Genomic DNA, 11,371 nt, shown 5'->3' on the forward strand with positions numbered 1-11,371 from the left:
TTTCTCTTTCAATTATTAATAATAGCAAAAACTTTTTTGAATACTGTTTACTTTCTGTGTTTAACAGCTATGTGTAATAATTTATTATAGAGAAACAGACAGCAAACTAATAAAGACGGAAATTGGAGCTCAGATTCTCATAGATACACTAGATGGCGCCTTGGCTACGGCAGTTCATTGGAACGAATGCGTCAATAGAGCCGCCATCACGGAACACGGGAGCCCCTCCTCTTTAATGCATCAGTGTCAATGTAGGAAAAGGTCTAACGGAAATAAAATCGCCATAAATCGTCATGAATGTGATTTTCTAGATGTTTTGGTTCATTCCAACGGTCAGACATGTATTTGTGTATTTAGTCCAGAATATATATATTTTTTTTTACAAACTTTCACATTCTTGTGACATGTAATCCCTTGCTGTCTGGTTTTTAGATTTCATTCGTGTGAATATCCATACGCAGCAAAGTCCGGCATCATCAATTAATTCAGCGTTACCTAGACCCCTGTTCCAAGATGGCGGTGGTTTTGACGCATGCTTAGATTTTTCATGATCCCAACCTTTTCTTTTTTCAAATTAACAAATTAACTTTCCTTCCTGGGACCTAGCATTGGTCTTAGGAGCCTTAACGGAAGCCCCATTTAAACCCTTGGAGTCAATCAGAAAAAATGCTATCAACGTAGCTCTGTTATTAGCATTAACATCACTCAAGACAGTAGAAGACCACACTCTTTCAGTAGGCTCATCCTGCTTAGACTTTGCACCAGGAGATATCAGAGTTATTTTGCACACCAGACCGGACTCCAATTCAAAAGTCCCTTCTGCGGCTCCTCAGCGGGTCACTTTGGGGGCTTTCTATTCTTTGTCTCACAAGACGCTGGAGCAAGAGAGCCTCCTCCTGCTATGTTTGGTCGGTGTTTTGAGAATTTGTAAACCGCTCAGGTCAGTGGCGTAGATCAGTGGTTCTGAAACTTTTTTCCAGGAAAATTCATTCTTAATGATTCATTAGCTAATATTCCATCAACTGGTTTACATTTACAACAGAACATAAACATATGGTCTGATTTTTACGAACAAAAACTGCAGACAGTCTGAATGAAACTGTACATCCACTCTCTGACAGTAGATGGCGCTTAAGGAACAGCAGAAATAGAGCGGTTTTCCTGTTAACCGCTATAGCAAAGCAGCGCATCGCTTATGAACACTACTTTATTCATATACTTTCCTTCAGATGTAAAACCCTTTCACTTCTTTCAGCCATGTTTTCACAAAACAAAACCTATGGTTCATGCTGCGTCATAATGCAAACGTTTTTAACTTTAGTTGTTAAGCCCCATTGAGACTACTAATGCTTGGAGTCTAACATGATGCCGAAATTATGTTGGTGGAGTTCGGGAGGTGAAGGGATGCCAAAACAGCTGATGCCAGAGCAAGGTGCTCTGCTTATATGCTCTGACAGTTAATTGAAAGATTAGATGTGTTCACTCCTACCGAAATTACGTTTGGGAACTTAAATTAGCAACCCCCAGGTTGGAAAACACTGGCATATATCCTCTCAGCTTCTGGTATGCTTTGGTGCTGGCAATAGAGGTAATGCGGTCACCAAGCAGTGTATGTCACATTGTATTACAGATGCTATCACCCTCTCGTGATAGGCACAAAATGGCTTTGCACTTAAGTCAGGGCCCACTCCACTAGAAGAGTAGCATCTTCCAAAGCACTTGCAAGGGGTGTACCTTTACAGGATGTTTGTGCTGTGGCAGGCTGGTTCTCTCTGCACACATTCATCAGGTTCTACAGTTTGGTTATGAATCAAAGAATCCCTGGCTCACACAAAAGTGTTCCCATAGCATTAACAACCATGACGCATTCTCATTCTCCACTCAGGTAACCGGGTTAAATAACCTGAGACGTGTTCATTGAACACCAAGACAACAGCTTAATAAAAATAATTCAGCATCACAATCACTGTGTTTCTGTGAGCATTGTGATCTTCCTTTTTAACCTGCCCAAAGTTTTCATAACTAGTTTTGTGGTTTAAAGAGTTATTTCGGGGCAGTTTAAGTTCCAGGAAACCGAACTTGGACCAATCAGCAGTGAGCAAAGGATAAAGTCTCTCCACCTGTTCTACTCCAAATTAAAGGTCAGTAGCCTACATACAGATAATGATTTTTAAAGACAAAATGGTCTGGCTTTTACTAATGCTTATTTAGAATAATAATTTTGTATGATTTAGATAATAGATATTCCCTTACTTCATCACACATGTACAATTGTAGTTTATCAATTATTATTACCACAGTTTAAATGAATAAATATATGAAGGTAATATACGCTTTAGAATAAAGCTATAAAATGACTACATGTGAGCTTAAATGTTCAATTCTCTCTATACCTTTATCAACTATAAATTAACTTCGCAACTTTTACTTGCACTGATATAGCAAGACATTTTCTTTTAGTTGTCCTCTTTCATAGACAGCTATTTTCTTCTTGCTGTGTAAATTTGTTTAAATTCTTCATATTTTTCAATCTTGTAATATTCTGCCGAAGAGAGAAGTGAATCGCACTGCTTTTCTCACGAGAAATGAATCGCAGTTTCAGTCTTTCTCAGCATGTGATTGGCTGTTCGCTACTAATGTCACACCTATAAACTCCTAAACTCAGTATCTAAGCCTGACTTGACAGAGAAAGTTGATGATCAGCATCATGGTACCAACAAAGCCTGGTTGGATTGGTTTGGTTTTGTCAACTCGAAACTGTAACCCTGAGTTTGTTAAACTACCATCATGGTACAGGTCCCTGGTCTCTCCCTATATTCCCATTGGAATTCCAAGCTAACAAGACGAGGGAACACACATTTACCCACCCAAATGTGTAAAAAACGTGTGTGCGTATAAACATGTATTACTGCTGAGATCCTCTGCAAAACTTAACCAGCAATAGACATTTGTCCATGAACACAAAAAACCTGAAATTTAATTTACGAAATTTAATTTAATTTTCCCTGTTCTATTATGTTGTTTATTATCTATCCATGTGTTTACAATGGGATTACTATAAGTGGAAATTAGATTACAGTGACTTTGAATTTAAATATTGTGTCACTGTTTGGTTTCAATGTGTAGTTTTCTCTATTTGAATCCTATCCTGGGAGGGGCCGTGAGCCTTTGACTGCAAGAGCTGTTTCCTGTCCAACTACCTTTTTAGTGTCAATGACCTAAACTCACATCATTACATTGCTTGCTTGCAACAGCCTTTTTTATTTTATTTTGTATGTTATGAAAATAGCAAATAAAGACAACAACAACAACAACTGTCATCAGTTAAGCTACAAAACTGTATCTTGAAAGGTCATTAAATGTTTGACGTGAATCTGAAAAGATGTTATTGCCAAGAAATTGTTCACACCCCACAAGCCAAACATTCTGTCAAATTTGCTCTAATGTACAAACATTGTATTACAGTTAATATGACTTCACTGGGTATTATAAATTAATTATTCCTAAACCAACTGTTAAATTACAGTAAGGGTGGTATAGCAAGAAAATATTATGGATTACATAGAACTCTGATAACTGTCCAGATCGGATTAGAAAACGTGAGTGTGTAAAAAAGTGTGAGTATAATTATAATTGGTGTATTGGACATTCTCTTTACATTTATCAAAACTAGTAGAACTAAACCTAGTAAAGTAGTTAATATTTCCAAAATGTCATGTAAAAACACACAGATTCAATTTGTTGACAAGCACTGTTAGCACTAAAACTGGTAGGACTAAAAAACAGTCTGTCAAAGTCTGGTAATTATTTGGAAGTTGAGATTCGTAGTATAGCTGTATGATAAAGAAACATTTCTTTACAGACATCAAGCTTACTTTGTTCAAACCTATTAATAAATGAAAATTGCCTTTTATTACAGCAGTCTTTGATGACCCCTTAATACAGACACCAAAGTGTGAAATTTTAACATGACCTGTTGACCATGCCACAGTAATAGCTTGGACTGGAATGCTTTTAGCATACTTGTACAATTTATATACAAACACACCTTCTGCCCCCGTAGTTTTCAGTTTAACAAATCAAAACAAAGAAGTCACACAAAAACCCTATGCAATTAAACGCACCTGCCACCAATTATCAAGTAATTGAAGACTTTGATTAGCTTGTTCAGGTGATTATCTTACTTTGAGTTGCGACTCAGCTAATGTTACTTTGTACAGAGGCTGCATCCTTCGAATGGTGCATTCGAAGGACGATTGCGTCACCACCGATTGAGCGACGAACGCTGTCCCAACTCGAAGGCTCCTTCAAATGCGTCATTTATTTCCAGTGAAATGAAGAATACAACAGATGGATCCTTCGTGGGCTTGGCTACCCCAGAATTCATTGCGCACCGATGATGACAGGTTTTTTTTTTTTTTTTTGAGAAATTTTACCGAATTACACTTAAAGTCCCCTTGTAGTCAATAATTGTATTCCTTAAACTAGTCTCTGATCACCAAAAATATATATTTAAATGTTTTTTTTTCCTTTCCGCAAATTAGCCCCGCCTCCACTCACTCACACCAGCTCAGAGATCCACTTGTTGACGATCCCACGTTGACGTGATTGGTTACAAGGTAGTTTGTGACGTCAGAAACACCAGCGATTTCAAACTGCGTTTTTTAGACTGTCTTTGGTTCACTGCAGTTTTAAGGAGAAAACTTTAAACTTAAGTAGCCTACCTATTGGGCAGGGCTCGACAATAAGGACTGCCCGATGGTGAGCGTGAAAGACACTCGGGGCAGTTGACGGAACAGTTACTTGCCAGATCATCTTAACGGAAGTTGATAATTTGCGCATTTTTAAGCCTTGCCAATTTAAATATTCAAGCGCAAACGCAAAAGTACCTGGGTGTCTAAGTTTGGTACTTGCATAGAACGCAGCGTGACATGTCTCACAGTGTGCGAATACTCTTTCACATCTTCCTGAGCTTGTACAGACATAGTCACACACAATTATATCAAATTGCCCGTCTTGTCGATTATCATCGTAAACATAATTAGTTAAACATTAAACATAAAAATTCAACGTTAACATGGCTGAATCCGAAATCGCCCCTTAAACCCTCATTCACTATGTTAGTCCACGTTAGTCCACTAATACTGTTCACTTGAAGGAGTGAATGAAAACAAGCTGTTGAGCGTACATCAGTTGTACACAGGGGCGCACCTGCACATTTGCTGAGGGGTATGCAAGACCTTGTAGGCTTAATTGTAACTGCAATAAATGGCCTAATTTTGTGAGATTAATGTTTTAAATAAATGTTTAAATATAAAAGAAATTAGCAAACACCGTCGCACACCTGCAGGTGATAGGTGCGTGGGTCAAACAATTATAAAAAACAAGGAACTCCCGCACACTATCCGTGCTTGCAAAATGAGTTGGTACATTTTATTAGCAACGTTTCGGTCTCACGACCTCCATCAGGCAGATGAAGGTGTGAGACCGAAATGTTGCTTATAAAATTTTGATACTCATTTTGCAAGCACAGATAGTGTGCGGGAGTTTCTTGTTTTTTAAATATACAAGAAAAAAATCAATAATACTTTAACATGAAACTAAACCGCCAGTAGGTTGCGGAAAGTGGCCGTCTAAGTGAGTCATACGTTTAAACGATTCGTTCAAAACACTGATTCATAATCATGAAGTAACAAAACACCGCGCTGATTGTTGTTTTCCTTTGGAAATATTTTTCGTTGGTGAAATATGACTAAAACAGTCAACAATGTGTCTAAAATGTAAGTAACTTAAAGGTAGGGTATGTGATTTGGAAAACGACTCGCAGATTTTGAAAATACACAATTCAAATGGTCCTAGCTTCTTTCCTCCAACGCTGGCTCTGACTCCACCCATTTGAAGAACATGGACGCGCAATCATGCACGAGCGAAAACTCAGATGTGCGAGAGATTGTAATGACGATTTACTACTAATCATGGAACCGGCTTTACTGACGAGATGCGCATGCGTCACGAGCTTTGAGTATGCGCACGAAGGGGGTCACGTGCGCTGGGGGGAGGGGGGTGTGGGCTACGTTTGATTGACAAACCTACTGTCCAATGATTCCAGGTGGTCTTGGAAGTGATTGGCTGGAGTTTTCAAGTCCTGCCCGTTCCACAGATGATTAAATTGCTTAATTTTCATTTCAGTGCTTCTAACTCAGTGGCTGTAAGTGGGTTAGGAATAGGATCTCAAGTTATTTTGAAAAAATGAACAAAAAAGAGAATCACATACCCCACCTTTAATATATAGGCTACTTGTTATAATAAACAAATATGATAATTAAATAGGACATTTCGTGATAATATTCAGCAAAACAGCTCCCTTGGTCGTGTTATGTAACTATATCTATACTGTAAGTTATACCTTTTTTTTTTAACTCAACATTTTTCATTTTTACATCAGTATGTGTAACGCTGCGGTTGAATCAAAGGCAGAAGCCAGATCCACGTGCAGCATACTTTATTAAATAAACTCAAAACTTCACAGATTCAGACAGACTCAGGAACAAGACTCGAACAACAGGAACAGAACAACATACAAAGTCAAGAACCCACAAACACTGACACTAGACACAGGGTACAGAGGCAGACTAGCTTAACAAGATAACAAGAGGGCGTGTGTAATAGTAAACACTTGGGGAGATTAATAGACATTAAACAAGACGGGGAACTACCAAACATGGAAAAAAGCAGGGGAACACAGACAGGAATCATGATATAAAAATTAATTGGAACCACCGGCCCGACCGAACGCCTGATTAAGGTTCAGCTTCCTTAAATATCTAATGATACAAATGTACAAAAAAAAAAAAAAACACTTTAAGCTTTTAACAACTTAAAATATTGACATTTCTTATTTATATGCGATTATAGGCCTAGTTTATACGCTTTATTATATAAGGAAATAAAGAAAGTTCCCTTTCGTTGTCACTCCGAGTTACGTCGGATGACGACGAATGGGGTTTCGCTTAGAACACCTATCGACTTCGAGTATTACAAAACGAGCCAATGGCAAAGAAATGCCATGGGTCTGCGGAATTTGCATAGCGTATCTCCGCCTTACCTCGTGGGTATAAAAGGAGGACGCCGGCAACAGGCAGATATGTTTTCGCTTCGGAGCCAAGAGTATTTCTTCACTCCACAGTCATCTCTGACTTCGCTCTACGAGACGAGCTTCTCTCTCCGGTGTTGGTGTGACGGCGATCTGCAGCGAGCTCACAGTGCCTGCTGATCTGTGCAGTAATCTGCCAGTGTGTGTGTGTCTCCCTGTGCGCTTCAACATCGCGGAGTTTTTTTCTCTCCTCTCATAAAAGAGCTCGCACGCGGCACGTCTTTTTAAAGACGGCTCGCCCGTGCATTTCTGGTTGCAGCGGACTGGTATCGGACTCTGATGGGCACGAGCGCTGTCTAGTGTGTTTGATCATGCTTGAACAGCGCTCGTGGGTGACTCATGTTCTCGCAAGGGAACGTGATCATCGCGTCATATATAGGTCGAGACTCGGTGAACTCGCAAGAGTGAGAGTCCCCTCATCCACCCCCCGATCTTCGGCTGGTGGCCAGGGTGACCTGAGGGTTACGGTCTGGAACAAGGCGCCGACTACGTGTCCGTGACCCCAGCCCCCCTCTTCAATGACGGTGCCCGCTAGTGAACTGCTGATTTCCGCGAGTCTACCCTCTGGTGGCCCGCGTGTTTCAGTTGAAGCTACAGAGGAAGATGCCATGTCTGTTGCAGCATCACTAGGTGGGCTTGAGTCTTCTGGAAGTGAGGGCTCGTCACAGCTGCCACCTTCCGGTGTGCATACGGCTGTGCCTGAGTCTGATCCGGAGATGACGGCCATGCTTTCCTGGGACGATTGGTTTTGGGTAAGGCCGCCGACCCTCGTCCGTGGCAAACCCCAATGCCTCTCTTCCCGGACGTGCATGATGAGATCTCGAAGTCCTAGAAGACCCCCTTGTCTTCTCAGGACCGCTCGCTGATCTCATCCGCCTTTCCTCCCCTCGATGGGGCCGCTGCCCTTGGGTACACTGGGGTTCCCCCGGCTGAACGCTCTGTTGCGATGCTATGTGTCCTCAGAGTGCTTCTTCTCGGCGCAAATCCTAAGCACCCGCCCGTGGCCTGTAGTTTTTCGTCTACGCTTGTGGCGAGATCCTATAGTGCCACGGGACTGGCAGCCGCCTCTCTGCATGCCATGGCTGACCCAGATGCTCATGGACCTGCACGAGGGCGGGACTGACCCAGGGCTCTTCACTGAGCTGCGCGCCGTCACTGACCTTGCTCTCCGAGCGACGAAAGTGGCCGTACGCTCCCTGGGTCAGGTGATGCTCACCATTCTGTGGCTGAACCTGTCTGATGTGCTGGATGTCGCACGGACCCGTCTGTCCGACATTCCCATATCCCAGGTCGGCCTCTCCGGCGGTGCGGTTGAGGGCTTGACCAACAGCTCTCAGCCGCTCATGAGCAGACTGACGTTGATTCTGTCCCGACGGCCCCGCCGTCCGCCCAGGTCCCTCGGTCTGCCCACCGCCGAAGGCGCCCCCCCGCGGCTCCCACCCCGCCCGTTCACCCGGGCCGGCTCTGGGGGCCGCGGGCGGACGCCACAGCCCCTCTCCAGCCCCGCTCCCCGCTACACGCCGGGTTAAGCGGCGCTCCTGAGTCGGGCTCCTCGGGGATGGAGCAGACTGAGGTTGACTCTGTCCCGACGGCCCCGCCGTCCGCTCAGGTCCCTCGGTCTGCCCACCGCCGTGGGCGCTCCCCCGCGGCTCCCACCCCGCCCGCTCAGCCGGGCCGGCTCTGGAGGCCGCGGTCGGACGCCAAAACAGTCCTCTCCAGCCCCGCCCCCCGCTACACGCCGGGTTAAGCGGCGCTCTTGGGATGGGCTCCTCAGAGATGGGACTCAGTTCTTTCCAGGAGCTGGTAGCAGGACCACTCCTTTCCCCGGGTGAGGGCCGGGGAAGAATCCTTATTCTCCAAAGAACTGACTCTCCCGTCTCTGAGCACAGAGAGTTCGGACGACACAGAGCGCCGCCCACATGCCGTGCTCTCCTCGTCCCCCTCTGTCCCGGAGGTGGTTGACACGGCGTGCCGTCCACGACCGCTTCGCCCCTGTCCCCCTCTGTCGCCAGACCCTTGACAGAGCAGGCCCCTGTGGAACGCTGGTCCTTCCCTGGCCTCCTCTGTCAGGGTGCGGTTTTGACCTTGCCCCCACACCGGGCCGCTATGCCGTCCACGTCTGGGCCGGTCATTCCGCTTCGCTGCACCACCGGAGGGACGTCTGTGGTTCTCGACGCCGCTGGCACAGTTGGGAGCCTGCCTAGAGCTTCCCTTCTGTTCCGCGCGAACCATCGGCTCGGCTATGCGATTCAGTTCGCACGGTCTCCTCCCCACTTCAGGGGAGTCCGCTCCACTTTGGTCGATGGCTATGCCCTATCATGAGAGCGGAGGTTGCTACCCTACTGGCGAAGGGTGCGATTGAGACTGTCCCTCCAGCCGAAAGGAGGTCCAGGGGTACAGCCCCTACCTCATTGTCCCGGAGAAGTCTGGTGGGTTACGGCCAATCCTGGTCCGAACCGCTCCCTTCACAGGCTGCCGTTCAAGATGCTCCTGGCCAAACGCATTTCTGGATGTGTGGCCACAGGATTGGTTTGCAGCGATCGACCTGAAGGACGCCTACTTTTATGTCTCCGTTCTCCCTCGACTCAGACCATACCTACAGTTTGCTGTCAGGGCGCGCGCATATCAGTACGCTGTTTTCCCATTCGGGCTAGCCCTGTCTCTTCGCGCCTTCACAAGGTTGTTGAGGCTGCCTTTGTTCCTCCATGGGAACACGGGGTTCGCATCCTGAACTATCTCGGTGACTGGCTGTCTTAAGCTCACTCCTGAGACCAGGTTTGCGAATACAGGGACCCAGTGCTCCGGCACCTAGTTCGTCTGGGCCTTCGGGTCAACCGGGGAAGGAGTAAACTTTGCCCCGTGCAGAGGAGCTCCTTTCTCGGTATGGACTTGGTCGCCTTCTCCACTCAGCCATTGCTGACTTGCCTGAGACTATCAAGCGCAAGAGTGCGGTTCCACTGAAGTTTCTTCAGAGGCTCCTGGGGCATATGGCATCTGCAGCCGCGGTTCGCCGCTCAGATTGCTTCATATGAGACCGCTTCAGCTTGGCTCCGCGACCAAGTCCCGAGGTGGGCATGGCAACACGGCACCCTCCGAGTACCAGTTACTCCGACCTGCCGTCAGACCTTCACCCCGTGGTCGAACCTCAGCTTTCTACGGGCCGAGTGCCCCTGGAGCAAGCTTTGCGGCATGTTGTTGTAACGACAGATGCCTCCTCCACGGGCTGGGGTGCCATGTGCAATGGACGTGCTGCCGCGGGCTCCTGGACAGGACCCCGACGCCTTTGGCACGTCAATTGCCTCGAGTTGCTGGCCGTACGTCTTGCTTTGCGCCGCTTCCGGGCCGTGCTCAAGAACCAACACGTACTAGTACGTTCACACTATACCGCCTCTGTAGCGTACATCAACCATCAAGGTGGTCTACGCTCCCGCCGTATGTCGCAACTCGCCCGCCACCTCCTCATATGGAGTCAGAAGCATCTGAGGTCGCTTCATGCCATTTATATCCCCGGAGCCCTGAACTGTGCAGCCGACGAGCTCTCACGGCTTCAGCCCCTCCCGGGAGATTGGCGACTCCATCCCCAGTCGGTTCAGCTGATTTGGGACCAGTTCGGGGACGCACAGATAGATCTGTTTGCCTCCCACGACTCGACCCATTGCGCCCAGTTTTATTCCCTGACCGAGGGCACGCTCGGCACGGATGCTCTGGCGCACAGCTGGCCGCAGGGCCGCAAGTATGCGTTTTCCCCAGTGAGCCTTCTTGCGCAGACCTTGCGCAAGGTCAGGGAGGACGCGGAGCAGGTCATTCTGGTCGCGCCATACTGGCCCGCCCAGACCTGGTTCTCCGAACTAGTACTCCTCGCGACAGCACCTCCCTGGCCGATCCCTCTGAGGAAGAACCTTCTTCCTCAGGGACGGGGCCACCTATGGCACCCTCGTCCCGATCTCTGGAACCTCCACGTGTGGCTCCTCGACGGGACGAGGCAGGTTTGAGTACCCTACCACCAGCGGTGGTGGCTACCATCACTTCCGCTAGGGCGTCGTCCACGTGACACGTCTATGCGTTGAAGTGGAACCTCTTCGTCAGCTGGTGCTCTTCTCACCGAGAAGACCCCCGGAGATGCTCGATCAGCGTTGTGCCTTCCTTCCTTCAACAGGGGCTGGAGCGAAGGCTGTCTCCCTCCACCCTGTAGGTCTACGTTGCCGCTATTGCCGCACA

The sequence above is a fragment of the Siphateles boraxobius genome, unplaced genomic scaffold, assembly GCF_051911475.1.
Source record: "Siphateles boraxobius isolate OS27281-9 unplaced genomic scaffold, OSU_SipBor_1 65, whole genome shotgun sequence".
NCBI lineage: Eukaryota > Metazoa > Chordata > Actinopteri > Cypriniformes > Leuciscidae > Siphateles > Siphateles boraxobius.